Genomic DNA, 20030 nt, shown 5'->3' on the forward strand with positions numbered 1-20030 from the left:
CAATAATGGATTTTTAAGTCTCGGGCAGCCCAATCCAGACTTAAGTGGCGGCATGCCACTAGTAGACTTCCTGAGGACTTTGGCACACTGGAGTGCAGGGAGGGGAGAGACATAGCTTGCCATGAGGGAGACGATCGCCATGGCAATCCCGCTGGCATAGGCACACAAGGGAGGTGGAAGCAGCCAGAGGGGAGGGCCAGCCCACCCCCCCATTGGCCAGTCCTGGTGCATGCGCTGCGACTCATGACAGTCAGGGATGGTGAAAGGCGGTCCCAAAGAGGCTGATAGCCATCCCCAACCCACCCCCAAACAGAAAATGGAGCCAATGATGGGCATACCATCAAAGGCAAAGGAGAGACGTCCCATCAACATGGGGAGGGAACAGGAGTGAGGCTGGGCATGCGTGCATGAGAAGCCTGGCTTGGTGGTGAGGTGGGGGTGGGAGTGAGACAGGCCAACTCGGGACCACGGAGAAGCCATCAATCCCCTCACACCCTCTTGCTGTCAGGGACTCTGCCAATGGCAGGCAGACAAGCAGGAAGTATCAAGTGCAGGAGTTCACTGTCATAGAGTGTCTGGGAGTGAGCAGCCCAACAGTAGACACCCCCTCACCCAGAGACCTCCTGTGTAGCCCTGATGCCCCCTGCGGCCTCTGGGGAGGTTTTCCTTGCTCATGGCAGGGGGCATCAGGGGAACACAGGGGGTCTCTGAGGAGGGTGTCTGCTGCTGGGCTGTGGAGAGATGAGTGCATCAGCCGCAGAACTCTGAGTCCACTTCATCAGCCCCCCCCCCCCCTTAGTGCACTGCACACAACAGTCCTGTGGGGTCAGGTAGGCTGTCAGCCCAGGCAGGCTGAGGGGCGACACTCCCCTCCCCTGTCCAGCCATGTGGGGGACAGCGTGGCAGCCCGTAGTCTGTTCCCCCACAAAACCAAGTCTGCCCACCCTCCCAGGCATTCCCTCGGAGAGGCCACTGACAGAAGGGGGGTTGCCCAAGGAACGTGCAGCAGATGCCAAGCAGGAGAGACAACAGAGGACACAGCTCAGACTTCATTTTTCTGGGACAGAGTGCAAAAGTCTCCCTGTCGTGCACTGGGCAATCTCGCCGTGGGCAGGGCTCCAATCAGAGTGACAGGCAGAAACAGCTGAGGAAGTGGGGGGGGTGGAGCAACACACACAGAAGCCTCTGTGTTGGAGTCCCACCTGCAAAACGGAGATAGAGATCAAGAGCACCTGCAGGGGCAGTGGCTGGAAGAGCAGGCTGCATTTCAGCCGGGCACTCTCTTAAAGGGACAGTCTCTGACCCACCTCCCCACAGCGGGGCAGCTGCCACACACACACACACCATGCCCTGTCAGGGGTTGGGAACACGGCAGAGGGCAGACCAAGGGAAGGGAGCAGGCGGCAGCACAGGGGAGCGGGGTCAGCAAATGCCCCCTACCAGAGCCCACTGCCTGGTTCAAGTGCCAGAGATGCTCGCACACCAAACAATCAAGAGCAAGGGGGGGGGACAGTGGAACTTACCCAGCCATGGGCAACAGTCCTCGCATGCAGAGCCTGGAAACCTGTGGAGACCTGGAAACAAGAGCAGTTAGCCCCAGGGGAGAGACCTCTCTCTCCCCCTCTCTCTCCCCCTCACAACTGACCGGTGTAAAACCTGTCATCAGTGTGCCTGCCTGTCCTACACTCTAAGTCTGTATGGCCAGAAGCTCGCTGGCAGAGCTTCCCACCACGTGCTTCTCTCCCTAACAACTGAGTTGTGCGAGGCCAGAGAGGAAGCATTTCTAGGAGGCGGGAGACCGCGATTGGGTTCTGGGGAGAGGGCTTGTCAGTCCGAGGCACGAGGGGATTGACAAGGCAATCACGCTGCTCCCTAAGGGGTTTACGAGCTTCCGCAGCGGCAGAGGCGATCTTTGTTTTTGGTTTCAACGAGTGCCTATGGGACACGTCGCTATTTTTGCCGGCATAATGTTGCGCCTCTCGGGGGGGCATGTCATGGGCCAAACTGCTCAGGAAGCCGCCTAAGCCTGGCCATATCCCCAACTCCACCCCCTCCTCCACCTGAATGCCGCGCTCCACCTCATTTCTGCGCACGCTCAGGTGCAGCCCTCAGGAGTCATTGCCCTCGGGTGGAACAGCAATTGGGCGGCCCCCCACTCACGTAACTCCCGTCCGCTGTGGCGGTGCTGGTCATACGTCGGTGCAAATCCTTCCTGCGCCCACATAGTGGCTCGTCTGCTCCCAAAAGACTTTCCGCCAACCCCACCCCCCGGATTGTGCTGCAAATATCACAAAGCGAATGTTGTTGAAATAAAGAATGTAATAATGTTTGTGAAGACTGAGAGGAGTATTTTAGTTTTCTGGGACCTGATCTATCTAAGAATTTATCACAGGTATAGTTTAAATCCCCACCTAGAATAACTTCCCCTTCTTTAAAGTCTTGCAGATTTTTAAAAGTATGTCTCAGGAATTTAATTTGGAGTGTATTGGGTGCATAAATTGCCCTACTGTTACCAAGTGACCATCCAGATGACCTTTTACAAAAATGATGCGTCCTTGAGGGTCAATTTGCTAGTCCTGAAATTCAAAATGGATAGATTTTGCAAGTAGTACTGTTGTACCTCTAGATTTTGAGGAACCAGCAGCATGGAAATGATCACCAAACCATAAGGATTTCAAAATAGGAGTATCATTAGATTTGATATGAGTTTCTTGAAGAAAGGTAATATGTGGTTTGAATTTTAAAATGTGTTTGATATCATTATTAAAACCATGAAAGTTTAGAGACAGAATTTGGTAGCCATTAGACATACAGTGTTTAGTACTTTAAAAGGCTTAACAACTGATAAAGTGCTAACAATAATATCAAATAAGATTCAACTCCTTGGTACTGGGCTCGGTACTGGGTCCCATGCTCTTTAACTTGTTCATAAATGATTTAGAACATAAGAACATAAGAGAAGCCATGTTGGATCAGGCCAATGGCCCATCCAGTCCAACACTCTGTGTCACACAGTGGCCAAAAAAAAATTATATATATATATACACACACACACTGTGGCTAATAGCCACTGATGGACCTCTGCTCCATATTTTTATCTAAACCCCTCTTGAAGGTGGCTATGCTTGTAGCCTCCACCACCTCCCGTGGCAGTGAATTCCGCATGTTAATCACCCTTTGGGTGAAGAAGTACTTCCTTTTATCCGTTTTAACCTGTCTGCTCAGCAATTTCATTGAATGCCCACGAGTTCTTGTATTGTGAGAAAGGGAGAAAAGTCCTTCTTTCTCTACTTTCTCCATCCCATGCATTATCTTGTAAACTTCTATCATGTCACCCCGCAGTCGACGTTTCTCCAAGCTAAAGAGTCCCAAGCGTTTCAACCTTTCTTCATAGGGAAAGTGTTCCAGCTTTCTAGTTGCCCTTTTCTGGACTTTCTCCAGTGCTATAATATGCTTTTTGAGGTGCGGTGACCAGAACTGCACACAGTACTCCAAATGAGACCGCACCATCAATTTATACAGGGGCATTATGATACTGGCTGATTTGTTTTCAATTCCCTTCCTAATAATTCTCAGCATGGTGTTGGCCTTTTTTATTGCAAACGCACACTGTCTTGACATTTTCAGTGAGTTATCTGCCACAACCCCAAGATCTCTCTCTTGGTCAGTCTCTGCCAGTTCACATCCCATCAACTTGTATTTGTAGCCTGGATTCTTGGCCCCAATGTGCATTAGAGTTGGGAGTGAGCAGTGAAGTGGCCAAGTTTGCGGATGACACTAAATTGTTCAGGGTGGTGAGAACCAGAGAGGATTGTGAGGAACTCCAAAGGGATCTGTTGAGGCTGGGTGAGCGGGCGTCAACGTGGCAGATGCGGTTCAATGTGGCCAAGTGCAAAGTAATGCACATTGGGGCCAAGAATCCCAGCGACAAATACAAGTTGATGGGATGTGAACTGGCAGAGACTGACCAAGAGAGAGATCTTGTTGGGAAATACATGTTAAATTCAGAGGCTTGGAATGGCAATAATTGGAGTCGAGGCTTAAGCTTATCAAAAGAAATAATGTTTATTAGAAAACATCATGATAGGGTACTTGGGATAAAACAGAAAAACAATTTCGCATACCAGCTAGTCTAACTATGTCTGTCCTACATGGCTACATCCTTTGTGAGACTGTTCTTCTCCCCAAAAAGCATTTCACCAGGAAGAAGAGCAATTCAGCTTGCATACAAGATCAAAGCATTTCACACCTAACATCCTTTCTGACCAATGTTGTGATCACATCTTTTGCGGGCAAAACAAAAACCAGCCCACAGTTGGGTTTAGGTCACAATACATCACTTCCTCTATCAGGTAAACAAACAGTTAACTCTATAATGGCTGGAATGTACATAGCTTGTATTCCAACAAGAGGAAAATCACATTAAAAGCTTGGAGTACAGGAGACTAAAAACTCTCCCTCTTACTCTTTGCAATGCATGCTAGTAATCAAACCTAACCCTGGGATGATACCTTAAATAAACAAACCAACCAACCTTGAAGCTATATAATTGAACAAAGTTACTAAATGACTTACAGTAAGAAGATTTATCTGAAAACAAGGTGCTTAGTAAGTTTCTGAGGTACCCAGATAGAGGCTTCTTAAACTTCTATGGGAAATAAAATATAGCCAAGCAGCAATATATCCAAGCAGTTTATTCATACAGGGGATTACATATAATTGTTTGGAGACGAACAAAAAAGCTGGTAATGTGCCTTGTGTACTATACAGAGAAGAGTCACCAAAAAAAAGCTTGGATATATTACTCTTTCCATTATATAACCTCCAAGATTATATAATGGAAACTTACCCTCTCATAAAGCACCAATCTCACGAGTAGACTCAAATTAAAAATTGGATTTGGAATATAAAACATGAGAGTAATGAAAACACCCTAATGAGATGTCTTAACTACTATACGGAGGAGAGGTACATAAAGAGCATGGATCCTATTTCTCTTCCTATTATAATCTCTCATTTCTGATATGCCAACAAGCATACTTAAATATCTGAGGACCGGCTCCCTGGGGAGATTATATAAAAAGTTTGGATTTGAATTAAGCAAATTAAAAATAATGATGATACTCTAATGAAAGCTTTCTCCTTGGTGAGTACTAAATTTATCACATTCATTACTAGGGAGAGTGATATAAACAGCTTAGATTTCTGAGAGTCAATAACATCTTCTTCTTGCTAACTCCTAGGCATCAAACCCTTGTATACAATATATTCTTAAATATAATGGGAGAAAAAACACAACATGTTATGATGAACAGCAACCATAGGTGAAGAAATCTATAGAAGTTACAAAATCACAAATTTCAGCTAGAGGTTACACTTGAAGTGATGGTGACAAATGTTTTTTCAGGAGTAGATGATTCAGGCCGTTTTCGCACTTAGCGTTTGCTCCCCTTATTCCGCGGCGCAATTATGTCCGGATCATTTTTCTCGTTTTCCCACTAGTGACTCTTTGCGGAGTCGCCTTCCCTGAAGCCCCGGCTCAAATCGTTTTCCCACTGGCATCGACTTGAGTTCGATGCCCTGTCAATCTTTTTTTTTTTTAAGCGCAAGTCTGGTTGCGTAATGACGTACTAACGTAACATCGAGCAGGCACAGCTGTTCCCTCCCCTTCTTTTCGTGGACAAACTGCATCACGTGTGCTGCTGCTGCTTACGGATTGGCTGCAGCTGTAGAATCCTCCACAGCCCAACTTCCCATTTTATACATGGCGATTTTGTGCAGGTCCAGAAATCCTGGTGGCACAGCTGAGGGAGGCATTCCCTTTTTAAAACACACACACATGAACGCACAACTTTATTAGAAAACAATCTTCCTGGAACGTACAGTATCGTTTGTCCCCCTCCGCGCAACGCTAGACACAGCCAAATTCACCCAGCAACTGGGCATGTGTGCATGCAGATAAAATGGAGGAGGAAGTCCCGGGGCCTTAGTTCTGATGTCTCTTCATGTGCAGGGCCAAGTGGTCAGATCGAGAGAAGCTGCGATTGCACACAGCACACTGGAAAGGCTTGGCTCCGGTGTGCTTCCTGTAGTGGCGAGTCAGCTCATCGGAGCGAGCGAATCTCCACTCACATCCTTCCCAGGCGCTCTCCTCCCCCGGCTCCGGGCGGCGGCGGCTTGAGTTCCCCGGGGCCGCCGAAGAGCGCGGCCTCCCGGGCCCCCAGAACTGGCTTGAGCTGGGCGAAGACGGGCTCCTCTGGCCCCAAGCGGGCGCTCATGCTCAGCACCCGGGTGGCCATGCGAGCCACAAAGAGCGGCAGGCAGCAAGAGCCTCGCCCGGGCCCGTCGCAGCTCACGAGCCGCGTCCTCCTCCTCCGACAGCTGCGCCTTCGCGCATGAGGCTGCCCTCCACCTGGCCCGGCACGTCCCTCCTGCCGCACACATGAACGCTTTGGCCCGCACCGGCACTAGATTCCCCCCCCCAACAATAGTCGTTTTCGCATTATCGAGATAACGCAACAGCGAAATAACGCAACTAAAGTCAATAATAATAAAAAAAAAATTCTAACGAAACCAATTGAGGTGGCAATTGAGGCTATTCCAGGAGGGGTGGTTTTTTTTATTATTTGTTAATTTCGAAATATCGCTAGTACGCAAAACTGTGAAGTTTTAAAAAAAAATGGCCGTGCCGGCACTTTGGGAAGCGCCGCGAAAGGCTGATGATTGGCCAAGGGGGTGGATGGGGTGGGAGGACGGAAAGGGAGAGGGTGCCGCCCACACAGCAGTCGATCCGGCGTGGATGGATTTCCCACTGCAAAGTCTGCGGAGTGGATCCGGTGTGGATCCGGAGGTTTTCAAAAACTCCGGCAGCATGCTGAAAAACATACTCCGGTGTAAAACCCCTGAAGCGCCGGAGCAAAGCGCGGCGCCGGAGCAAAGCGCGGCGCCGGAGCAAAGCGCGGCGCCGGAGCAACAGGTGCGAAATCCAGGAAAAGATCCGGAGGTAAATGGGGCGCTACGCCGGAGCAAAGGCTAGTGCGAAAACGGCCTCAGACAGTTTCCTTTTATTGTAGTGCAGGCTAGCATATACATGGAACATTGTCTTCTTTAGTTCTCCAAAACACATTACTCTGTTTTGAGATTTTTTTTTTTAAATACCCCGCTATTTCTACCCTAAGGAGTCTCAGAGAGGCTTACAATCACCTTCCCGGCTTTTCTTCACACCAGGCACCTTGTGAGGCAGGTGGGGCTGAGAGAGTTCCTAGAGAACTGTGACTGGCCCTTCCTGCAGATGTGCAGTTGGCATCCAGAGAGAAAACAAGCCAAACACCCTTCATGTAATATCACTCCAAATATCATGTCATACAAACACACAATCTGGCCCAGAAATGACCCCAAAAGGAATGCCAGTCAGAAAACCAGGTGGATAGCCATGTTGGTTTGAAGTGATAGAACAAGGAAGTGATGTACATTTTCATTCTGAATAAAACTTTGTTGGTCTTAAAGGTGATACTGGACTCTGTCAAAAAACCAGCCTGGGAAACTATTTGGAAGTGAATCAAGAGACTGCAAACAGCCCTCTCTCACCCAAAAGGTAATGCATAATTTATAACAATGGATTTCTCAGGAAAACAGCACACCACTTTGAATTAATCTCTTTCATCCCCTATCCTGCTTCCCCTTTTGCACATTTACCCTTGTTAGCATATTCATAACACCTGGAAGTGTCACCCATCCTGCACTTCTGAACAGCCCCAGGAGAGCCATCAAGCTCTGCTCAGTTCTTTGATCTCCCTATGGGGAAAGTAATTTAGCGCTATCCAAATCCTTGGGGAAATTCTAATAAGTACATCAAATCCAGGCTTTTTTTGTAGCAAGAACTCCTTTGCATGTTAGGCCACACATCTCTGATGTAGCCAATCCTCCAAGAGCATGCAGTAGGCTCTGTGAGAAGTGCCCTGTAAGCTCTTGAATGATTGGCTACATAAGAGGGGTGTGGCCTAATATGCAAAGGAGTTTCTGCTATGGCCCAGCATTAAACTATTGTTTGGGGGCAAACCTGTCACGTTGCCTCAGGGTACATTTTCTCATAAAATAAAAGCACTCATCTCCAGTGTGTGCATATGTGTGTGTTCTTGAAGTTAACCTTGCACCCCCACTTGCATGTAGGATCTTCTGTGAAGCACTGGTTGCTTTACTCTCTCAATGGATCTGAATCTCCAAGACTAGTAAATATCAGCTTTGAAACTCCCTCACTTTCCTCCAATCTGCTCTTTATTTTTCTTAGCTAGCTTGTATGCTTCCCCATGTGCTTTTGTGTATGTTTTATTCTTTTATCATTTTTCAATAAAAACCTTACCAGTTGAACACCTGACTGATTTATTTAAAGACATTTTCTGATGAACAATGCTGGTATACATAGGTGGACATCCCAGTTACCCACCTCTTGCTAAGTTAATTTCCCTAATTAAATAATAAATAACCAATTTGGGTAACATAAGGTCACTCATCGGGTTTCATGTGAGGGAATGGGGAATCAAATTTACTGTTACCATTTAAGCATCTCATTGAAAAGATTCAAGATGAAGGCCACATACCAGCTTCATGGCAGGAAGCTACAATATCCTTAATTCCAAAAGAAGATGCAGATTTGAAAGATATTAAAAATTATCGTCCAATCTCTCTTTTAAATGTGGACTATAAAATTTTTGCTGCAGTATTGACACAACGTTTGAAGAAAGTTCTTCGGTCTATAATACATCAAGATCAGGCAGGGTTCTTTCCTAGAAGATACTTGAAAGACAATGTTAGAACAGTTTGGAATATTTTGGAATATTATGAAACTCATCCAGAGAAACAACTGGCTTTAATCTGCTTGGATGCTGAGAAGGCTTTCGATAATGTTCATTGGCAATTTATGCTACAACAACTGAAAGGAATGGAATGTGGTGAAAATTTCTTGTCAAAGAGCAAGGGTGTCAGTAAACAGCGAATTAACAGATGCAATTAATATTCAAAAAGGTACAAGACAAGGCTGTCCACTGTCACCACTACTTTTTATTTTATCTCTAGAGATATTGAAGAATCAGATAAGAGAAGATATAAGTATCAAGAGAGCAGTGATAAAAGGTGAACAATACAAATCGAGAGCTTTTGCAGACCATCTAGTTTTTATATTAGAGCAACCAATAGAGTAAATAGACTGTCTTATAAACAAGGACCGTTTTTGGACATAGCTTACCTCACAGTCACAATCCTGTTCTGTCCGCAGCATCTGGTCGGATTTCCCACCATCTGCGCCGAAGTTACAGGAAGTGCTGCAGCTTTTGCGTAGCAAACGTAAACCGCTAAAACCCAGTTTACGTTTGCTATGCAAAAGCCGCGGCACTTCTGTAACTCCAGCGCAGATGGTGGGAAATCCGACAGACGCTGCGGAGGGAACAGGATTGTGACTGTGAGGTAAGCTGTGTCCAAAAACGGTAAAGATTACACAATTTGGTCACTGAGCAGGACTGAAGATTAATTACCACAAAACGAATTTTTTGACAAAGAATATGACGATGGAACAAATTCAATCTCTTCAGCAAAAATCAGGGGTTTTGTATGAGAAAAGAATCAAATATCTAGGTGTACTTATCTCAAATAAGTGTAGCAATTTGAAAGCAGACAATTATGATAAACTACTCAAAGAAATTAAAAAAGATTTGGAAAAGTGGCATTACTTGAACCTATCCCTTAATGGAAAGAATAGCCTTAATAAAAATGAATATCCTTCTAAGGTTATTATTTTTGTACCAAACTATTCCAGTATTTCTAAATAGTGAGTTTTTCAAGAACTGAATAAGATGGTCTCCAAATATGTTTGGCAAGGCAAAAAACCTAGAATCAAACTAAAGCCACTGCAATACTCCAAATTAAGAGCAGGTATGAGCCTTCCAGACTGGCAATTGTATTATAAAGCTTCTGTGCTTTTGTGGGTAAAAGACTGGATATTACTGAATGACAAGAAACAATTGTTGACAGAGGGACATGATCTTACTATGAGGTGGCATGCATACCTATGGTACCAAAGACTTGAAGGACATTCTTATTTCAAGAACCATTGGTTTCGAAAATCTTTGTATCATTCGGGGTCATGGTTAAAAATGAGAAATTATCAAAAAATTCCAAGATGGTTCTCCCCAGTAGAAGCATTTACTCATCCAAATCTTCTAAAACCAAATCAGAACTACAGATATGAGGACTTGTTGGGAAAAGATAATCAACTGAAAACTAGAGAAGAGTTGGAAAATATGGACATTAAAATGAACTGGTGGTTGAGAATACAAGTTGAATCTAGATATGCTAAGATGACAGGTTTCAACACAGAACAATATCTATTTGACAAAATACTTTTAGGCCCTCAAGAAAAGCTAATTTCTAAATTATATGCATATCTATTACGGATGAAGACGCAAGATGAAGTTGTAAAAGATTGTATGGTCCAATGGATTAAAAACTTTGGACACAACATTACATTAGAAGAATGGGAGAGATTGTGAGAGTTCAATGTTAAATTAAATAGGTCAGTAACTTTTAAAGAAAACTTGTATAAGATGTTTTATAGATGGTACTTGACTCCACAGAAATTGTGTAAGATCTATACGAATATGTCTAACAAATGTTGGAAGTGTACTAAACAGGTTGGTTCCTTTTATCATATGTGATGGACATGTGAGACGGTGAAGAACTACTGGATAATGGTTCATGAACTATTACAGAAAATTATGAAGACACAGATTCAATTCAAACCAGAATTGTTTTTATTGAATATATTTCCTGAGGACTATTCCAAAGAATTGAGACATCTGTTGGCACATTTCAATACAGCAGCCAGGATTCTCTTGGCACAGAAATGGAAATCTCAGGAAATTCCCACAAGAATGGATTTAGTGGGAAAAATCTTGGAAACAGCAGAGCTGGACTTTTTGTCCCAGCTGTTGGCTGGGAAATCTAAGGAAGAAGCAAGAAAATATTGGATGAAATTCTATGCCTGGCTAGACAAGACTCTTAAGATTCTCTGGTGTGAATTCATATCTCCTTTTTTCCTGTATTTTGTATCACAAAATTGCTTTTATTGGAACAGTCAAATTTATTAGACACTTTAACAAAACGATTTATAACATAAAATATTAAAATGTTGATGATGCATAGTTTAGAGATATGTGACAATTTATGTATTTTAAGAAAGTATTGCAGATGTAGATTTACATTTTTTGAAAGTATTTTTATAGTTGTGAACTTACATCTCTTTTTTTTTCCTGTACTCTGTAACACAAAATTCCCTTTATTGGAATTGTCAAATTCAGTAGACATTTTAACAAAAAGATTTAAAACATAAAATATTAAAATGTTGACGATGCATCGTTTAGAGATAATAATATGTGACAATTTATGTATTTTAAGAAAGTATTGCAGATGTAGACTTATATTCTTTGAAAGTATTTCTTATGCAGAATAAGACTAATATGTACTCCTATTCCTTACTCCTTTTTATTCCCTATCCCCAATTCCTTGAAACTAATAAAACTTTTTGAAAACAAAGACATTTTCTGATGAACAATGCTGGTGGACATCCCAGTTACCCACCTCTTGCTAAGTGAATTTCCCTAATTAAATAATAAATAACCAATTTGGGTAACATAAGGTCACTCATCGGGTTTCATGTGAGGGAGTGGGGAATCAAACGCAGCTCTCTAGATTAGAATTTGCCACTCTTATGCTTTGGCTCATGCTGTGTACATTGCATAGGATAAAAAGTGTGAAAACACCACTATTGCTTAGAGGTGTAAGAAGTATGGACACATAATGACCCCAAGGGTGAATAGCATAAAATATGCTTTTGAAGCTGGCATTTGCTTCCAGATTTCATTTCTGTTCATTCTGCATTTCAGCAATTATAAAGGGTTACATTTCATGACCACAGAATGTATTTGAACCCTTAAAGGCAGTATTTTCTTAAATGGTGACTATATTTATTTGAAATTTAACTCACATCTCTAAGCACTCAAAGCAGCTTAAAATAATACAGAAAAACAAACAGAAAACCTAGTTAAAACTATTATAATGCATCAAAATAATCCTTAACAAAATTTAGCATTTTTTGATGTCAGGAACAAGCCTATATAAAGATACACCAAATCTCGTTTGGAATTCAGCCAAGAAAAACTCACTGAAACAAGGTTACTTTACACAGTTTGTAAACATGAACTAGAGGGGGGTGCCCTGTTCACCTTCTTGGGCAGGTCATCCACATGGTAGAGGTAATTTCTGAAATCACCACTAATCACACAGAGAACAATCATATCTTCCAATGGGAGGGCATGCTCAACAAAATTGTTGATTTACAATGTAATCCTGAATAGGGCCACATTATGACTTTCATGGGCCCTAGGCACTTTTGCCTTTGTTCCCAGCATAATGATATAAATATTTTTTTTAAAAAAAAAATTGGTATAACTTTAAATACTTTAACATTTTTTCTGTTTTAGGCAAAATGTAATAGATTTTCATTGGCCCTAAAATCTCCCCCCTTTTTTTAATTTGAGGAAAAAAATTAAAACTTTTATTTGACCTTAAAGTTCATTTTTTCTTCTGATTTTAAAAGACATTAAAACATTTTTGTGAGCTTTGATCACGAACAGGCCTATTCAGAAGTAAATCCCACTGAATTCTACGAGAATACTTTCCCCCAGTAGATGTGCATAAGATTGTGGCCTTAGTAATGTGCATAAAATAGTGGCCTTAGTAATTTTCAGGTTGTGTTTTCTAATTATTGTATGCTTCTTTGAGTCATTATTTTATCACTTTATAATATTGTATCCCTGTAAAACCTTGGGGAAAGTAGTCCATACATATTTAAAATAAACAAATAAATGAACTTATGAGGATGCATGTGGTAAGACAGATAGCATCAAGAGAATTCCTTGACACATTATGAATGGCAGGATCTCTACAGAAATTCTCAACTGGCAAGAATTCCTTGGAAGCTGGACATAATTTTAAGTTATATGAATGGTGTTTTTTTTTAAAAAAAAAAATAGGTATCTTACGTTCAAATTGTGTTCCAGAGTACATTGTTTTCAGCCTTCATGATAATATCCAGACATGAAGTTACAGGAATGTGAAGACTCAAAAGGGAAAGGGAAAATTAACAGAGAGAGAGAGAGAGATTTCACCCAGTCTTTCAGGACAGCAAAGCCATAAACAGATCTATAGGATCTTAGTTTGTAGACGTGACCCCCCGACTATGGCATGCATATGTATGCATTTATAATTACCAAGACATCTAATTAAATTACTCTTATCTGTAAGCCATCTGAACCTAACAAAGCAGATAATAAGTTCCAGAAACAGATACAGTGTGTGGGGTCAATGCTATTTTAGTTGCAAACTCTGAAACATTGAATCATTTATGCTTAGTTACAGAACATTATCTGCCCCTGAACACATTCCAGACTTGACTCCCCCCCCCTTCCTTAAAGGAGTGCTTCTCATCAGCCTGTGAACTTAGGCTCCTAAAGATGGGTGGATCATTATCAGAGAAATGGCCTCCTACTACATGTATGGAATGAGACAAGAGACAGAGTGCCAACTGCCAACCTACCCGCCCCAGTGAGTGAAGGCTGAACATCCATCCCCATGGAGATAATGCATCTTTTTACTGGTGTAAGCTACAGAGATACAGTGAAGGAGGTGGAGTTCTCCTCAGGATGGATATAATCCATGTATAGCCAGAACCAGATTAGTATACCATCCCAACCTGGTCCAAAGATTGGGGACTGATTCTTTTATAGAGATTGCATGAGTCAGTCAGACATAAGCCAATCAATGGTATGTTCACTTCAGCACATACAATTCAATCACCTGCTAAACAGCTTCATGCTGTTGTTGTTTTGCAAATTGTGTACGTTCAGAATTTATTTATTTATTTATTTATTTTATATCCTGCTCTCCCTGCCGAAGCAGGCTCAGGGCACCTCAGAATGCTGCGAGTTCAAAGAAATCAGCAGCCACTAATGTCATCAAGGACTACTTGGTGAATGGTAGGATTTTTTAAAAGGCACAGCATTTATGACGGATTTATATGATTTGTGACTGACTTAAAGTGTTTACATATCTTGCCAAGTCGAGCAGTGGTACAGCAAGAAGGTGGGGGGATAAAGCTCTATTGGGCTCCCTCTAAACTGTGGAGTCTTATGGGCAAAAATTATTCTTTGTGAGCTACTGTCATTAAATTTGCATAAATTAGTTTGCTCTGGGGCCATTTTCCTGAGCTAAGATAAAAATGTGTGAGCCGGAGGCTAAAAATCTGTGCGCTAGCTCACACTAACTCAGTTTAGAGGGAACATTGGTGAGAACATGAATGCATGAAAAGTTAATTGTACTGAACTGTACTTTTGGGATGGAACAGTTAAAACAACCTCCTGAACAGGCACAAACAGGTCCATTGAAACATTGGCTGTAACAGGTTAACAGGATGAGTTGAATGCTGGGTGTTTGAGCATCCCTAGTCTTATGGATTATCTCTACAGTGAAGCCCACTGACTCTTGCTTTCTTGCCAGAAGGCCTTCATACCTTACCCTTATTTCTTCCCTTAACCTTATGCTGTGTGATCTGCTTGTCCTATGATGAATTCATTCCCTTAAAAAAAAATTAAGGATAAAAAACAATTGTTTTATATATTCCAGCTTTGGTATGGATGCAGAAGCTAGGGATTAAATTTCCTATAAAATGTGTGAAAATGAAATCCAGTCCTGGAGGACATGATTCAGTGCACAGTCTTTTTACAACTATTGTCTCTTTCAAAGGTGAGCAATTGAAGCTGAGGTGAATTTTGAAAACAAGCCTCCCATGTGTAAAATTAACCTAAACATTTTATACCCCACTTCTATCAGAGGTGCCCTTATGAGGACAGAAAGGCAGAACATAAATGTTGTAAAATAAAATAAATTAATAAAATACATGTATATTCTGTACAAAACCTGGTCAATGCCTGATTCTTGTTAGCATCAGTTGAAACACATCCTTATAATTAGGGTTTGTAGAACCTTTCGGGCTCAAGTGCCATGTTCTACTGGAGAAAGTTTTCCTTCCAGACGTTTCGTTCTCAGCTGTGGAGAACATCCTCAGTGGCGTTGCAGCCGGAGCAGGCGCTCTGACCTTCTTGGCTGCTGTGCATTGAGTGGGGCCAGGGCTGCTGGAGAGCTGCTATTTATAGGCTGGAGGGGGTGTGATGAAAGGGCAATTGGTTTGTGGATGTGCCCATTGTTTGGTGGGGCTTCCTGGAAGGGTAGTGATAAGGAAACTGGCTGTTGAATGTGACCATTGTTCTGTGTTAATTGCTGGGAGGGTTGGAAGGGGTGTGAAGATAAGGAAGATGGTTGTTGGCTGTGCTGATTGTTCTGTGGAATGTGCTGGTTGTTCTGTGACTTTCTGCAATTTATAGTCTGTAGGGTGTTTTGCAGAGCTGGGTACCAAGATTGGTGGATGGAAATGCCTTCTTCCTTTCTGTTAAAGTTGTGCTGGTGTTTGTAAATCTCAATAGCTTCTCTGTTCAGGCGGGTATGATAATGTGAGACCGTAGAAAGGACTTCAGTTCTTTCAAAGTGGATGACGTGGTCTCCTTCTTGAAGTGTATGTTCAGCTACAGTTGATTTTTCTGGCTGAAACAAGCGACAGTGTAAGCCGCTCTGAGTCTCTGATTCAGGGAGAAGGGCGGGGTATAAATCTGCAATTCTTCTTCTTCTTCAGTTAGGTAAACAAGAAGGTTTGTGAATAGGGATGGTCACAAATCAGAAGAAGAAGCCTAAATCAGAGATTCAGAGTGGCTTATAGTCTCCTATATCTTCTCCCCCCACAACAGACACCCTGTGAGGTGGGTGAGGCTGAGAAGGCTCTCACAGCAGCTGCCCTTTCAAGGACAACTCCTGTAATAGCTATGGCTAATCCAAGGCCATACCAGCAGCTGCAATTGGAGGAGTGGGGAATCAAACCCGGTTCTCTCAGATAAGAGTCCGTACACTTAACCACTACATCAAACTGACTCTCAGTTTGGTTTATGATTGATGGCATGGCCCATTCATGAACTATGGACTGTCATGAACTTTTAGCCACCTCTCAAACTGGTTCAGTTTGTGAGATTCATGAGGTGGTAGAATGCCCGCCAGCATGCTAGAGACTCACAGGGGATCTCCAGCTTACTCTCCTCTACCTGCCCTCCAAGATTGGATTTATGGGGTCTGAGTTATGACCCCCCAAAGAAAATGCCCCTAGGAAAGTGTCCAAAAGTGTCCTGCTCTCTGCTAATGTTCATTTGCTGCACCATATGCTCAGGATGCTTGCCAGGCACAACCTATTTGAGACTGTCTCTCACCTTTTCCATGAAGCCTGTGAGAGGAAAAGCCTTACATAACACGTAATTCAACTTTTCTTGTATTATGACAACTGTACTGCACATTTTGAGATTAGGCAGGTGGCCTTCTTGGTCATGGCACAAAGAGAGTCATCTGTCATCTTCTGTTGCCATCTTTTGTCGGCAGATGAAGACTTTTTTTGTTTGAGAATTAGTTTGGTATAATGATTAGGTGCATAGACTTTTATCTGGGAGAACCAGGTTTGATTTCCCACTCCTCCAATGCAACTGCTAGAGTAGCCTTAGGTTGGTCATAGCTCTCACAGAGCTGTTCTGCTCAAGAGCAGTTCTTGGTGAGCTCTCTCAGCCCCCCCCCCATACCTCACAGGGTGTCTGTTGTGGGGAGCGAAAGGGAAAAGAGATTGTAAGCCACTCTGAGACTCCTTCATGTAGTGAAGGGTGGAGTATAAATCTACTCTCCTCCTCTTCCTCCTCTTCATCTGGCATTCCTTCAGTGATCCCTGTTCTGAAAGTGGATAGTGTAAGCGTTTTTGTAATTAAAAAGTGGGAAGACATCATGGATGTTCTAAGGCAATATGCCTAGCCATGACATTCTTCATGCCCTATATTTTAATTGTTACTTTTATGTTTTCATATATGTATCTTAGTTCTAGTTTTAATTTTTGAATGATGTGTTTTTGTTGCTTGTAATGGTTTTTAATGTGTTTTATTATGTATGCTTTTAATTTGTTGGTCACCTTGGTGGCCCTTATGTATGCAGAAAAGCAGGATATAACATTTTGTAAAATAAAAAAATAAATAATCTTTCTCACCCAACAGTCAGCTTTGCGAAGATTCTATCAGTAGAAATGACTTGAATGGAAAACACTGCTCCTAGTGATGTCAGGGCATGAGATAAGTTAAACTAGATAAATACAAGGATAGGAGGGACCTTGACACAGAACTTCCATTTTCAATAGCAGTACTTTGATTTTCATTCCTGAGTGAAACATACTCCCAGTTACATATAGAAATGTATTTGCTTGCATGGGTTACTTTTTGCACTTGTCTTGTTATGTGTTTTGTATCTCTCTTCCTGTCTAAATTTAAATTGTAAGCTCCTTGGGGATGGGAATCTTTTATTTATGTTGCCTGACTTTGTTTATAAGCCAAGGACCTCTGAGGTTTCTTCTGATAATGAATAAACCATGTTTTGTTAATTACATCTGAACAGAGCCCAATAGTGCTATATTCTTCATCATCCAAATGCAAACTGAAAAACACACATCCATACTTACACTACCTGCCAAGATTTAAGGTACTTTTGTACCTTTTCTTTCATTAATCCACCATACATTTCTGCGAAGGATTTTAGTAAACAGTTACACTTCAAGAAGATATTCCACATTACAGTGATGAATGAGCTTTTCAATCTTAAAATAATTCTTAAAAGCATATAAAGTACTTGTGTTGTTAAGCCTTCCTAAAACCTGCATGTGTGGGTAGCATCACTAAAAGCAGGTATGAGGGATAAAAATGAAAGATGGCCCTTTTCCATTATAAACCATGAAGTCTATCTTCCAGCAGTGTTTATAAGCAGAAGGAAGCTGATTGGCTTAGTGGCTGCTGGACATCTCAGTTTTCCATTTGGATAATGAGAACATTTTTTTAAACATAACTATCAGTCATTGGGTCAAGAGGCTGTGATTAATCAACTGCTGTTTGGGTTGAAGCCTATGCCCATCTAGTCCCTCTTGTTTGGGTCCAAATAAAGTTGGCTATGACAGCCACTTGCAGATTGAATAGTGATGATACATTAGCTCAGAACTGGACTGGGGAAGAAAAAGATCTTATCCACACCATCTGCATGACAATATACTGCATGTGATTACTAGAATCAATTAAAATTAAGTTAAGGCCCATGTCTCTGCCAGTATTGCAGGGGCCACTTGGTTGGACCTTTCCATGGCAACATTGACTGTTGTCTTCTGCACGACTTCTAATTTGTAGGAGGAAGCAATGGATGAGCCCACACTTGCTATGGTCACAGCAGTTGGCTCCTGGGGCATTTTTAACTTTCAGGTACACTTCTGGATTGCATGGTCTAGAGTTAAAGGGTTAGTTTCCCCTCCCCCTGAGCAGCACAATGTCCCCAGTACACATGATCCCTCCCCACATCCTCCTTTAAAAAGCATTAAAACTTGAGAGAACCAATAGTTCTAAAAATCCTGGGGCAAGATCCATGCTCCCTAAGGAGCAGCAATTGGAATCTACAATGGACTCACTGGCATCTTCTGCCCTTCTTTCCCCACCCAACTTGTTAGCAGTTGTGCACAGCAACACCCTGGCAATTATCTCTTGGCAACAGGAGGCTGGGGGGCACATATGGACAAGAGCAGGCTCCATTAAGGACTCTGCCAGCACCCTCCTGCACAAGAAGATGTTCCCATTGTGCTGGAGAACAGATTTGTGCTGTAGTATATATTTGCTTGTTTTGTTTTTCCTGTGCATTCATGTTGGTGCCATTGCAATGCTCAGTGTAAGTCTCTCATTGTCTTCTGAAGCTGTGTATTCTAACAATCCTCCAGCCTCTGAACTAGGCTGCTGATAGATCACTTTACAACCACTACATAGAAACATGTTTTTTATTAATAAGATCAGAAGAAGAAACTCCTTGAGCCATTAGAATCCTTGTTTTATCTGAAAGTAGCCCTCTTATTGAAAGCATACTAATAGCATGCTAATCTGTAGAATGCATTAATTGGTTAATAAGATAAAGGAGACATTAATCTAACAAACATGTGTAATGCACTCTTTGATGTAACCGACTTAATGGTCTTAGCATTGTCCGGCACTCTTCCCCCCAAAATCATCAGGGGTTATAAAAATGGTTAATGTATACTCTTTACTGTTGGTGGTGGTGATGCTGATGCTGTTTCGCCGAAGCTCTGGAAGCATTTCATTGCAAATTACTAAAAGAGTCAACCTGCAGTGCAACTGCCAATCCACTACAGACACAGGGGAAACTTACATTTGGGTTGAAAGAAACTTCAGAAGCAGCTGATAATTATGTAGGAAGCAGAATAAAACAGCAATCAAAAGACAAATCTTACACAGTCACATACCTTTGATAAATGCATTGATAGAAACAAGCAGCACATTAGCACAAGGTAAAAGCAAATGATTTTTAAATGCTCAAGTGAGAACTGCAGCATTAACTATATATTACCTTGACTAGTGATTACATGTTTCCAAATGTGAGTTTGTCAAAGTAATATAAATATGCCAGGGGGTTGGGCATTTATGGTGAAGAATTGCTGGGGTGCAATTGGAGTCTTAATTCTTTCTTTATCTACAGATTTCTCCCTAGAAATGCCCCTCAGATATTTCATATGCCCTGAAAGAAGTTCTTTCAAATTCAGAGGCTGGCTGAAGGAAAAATGCTTAAATGGGGCATTTCCAAGGCATGAAAGAGTGGTTAAACAAACTGTTTTAGGGTAATTCATATTTCTTTTAGGAGGCAAACAAAGGGCAGGGGACTCTGCGTACTTCCACCCAGTAGTGACTAGTGCCTCCAAAACTGGTGGTGTTCCAACTTCCAACCCTACTAACCCTCTTAGGGGCATTTGTTGAAAA

This window comes from Heteronotia binoei, chromosome 1, assembly GCF_032191835.1.
Source record: "Heteronotia binoei isolate CCM8104 ecotype False Entrance Well chromosome 1, APGP_CSIRO_Hbin_v1, whole genome shotgun sequence".
Classification (NCBI taxonomy): domain Eukaryota; kingdom Metazoa; phylum Chordata; class Lepidosauria; order Squamata; family Gekkonidae; genus Heteronotia; species Heteronotia binoei.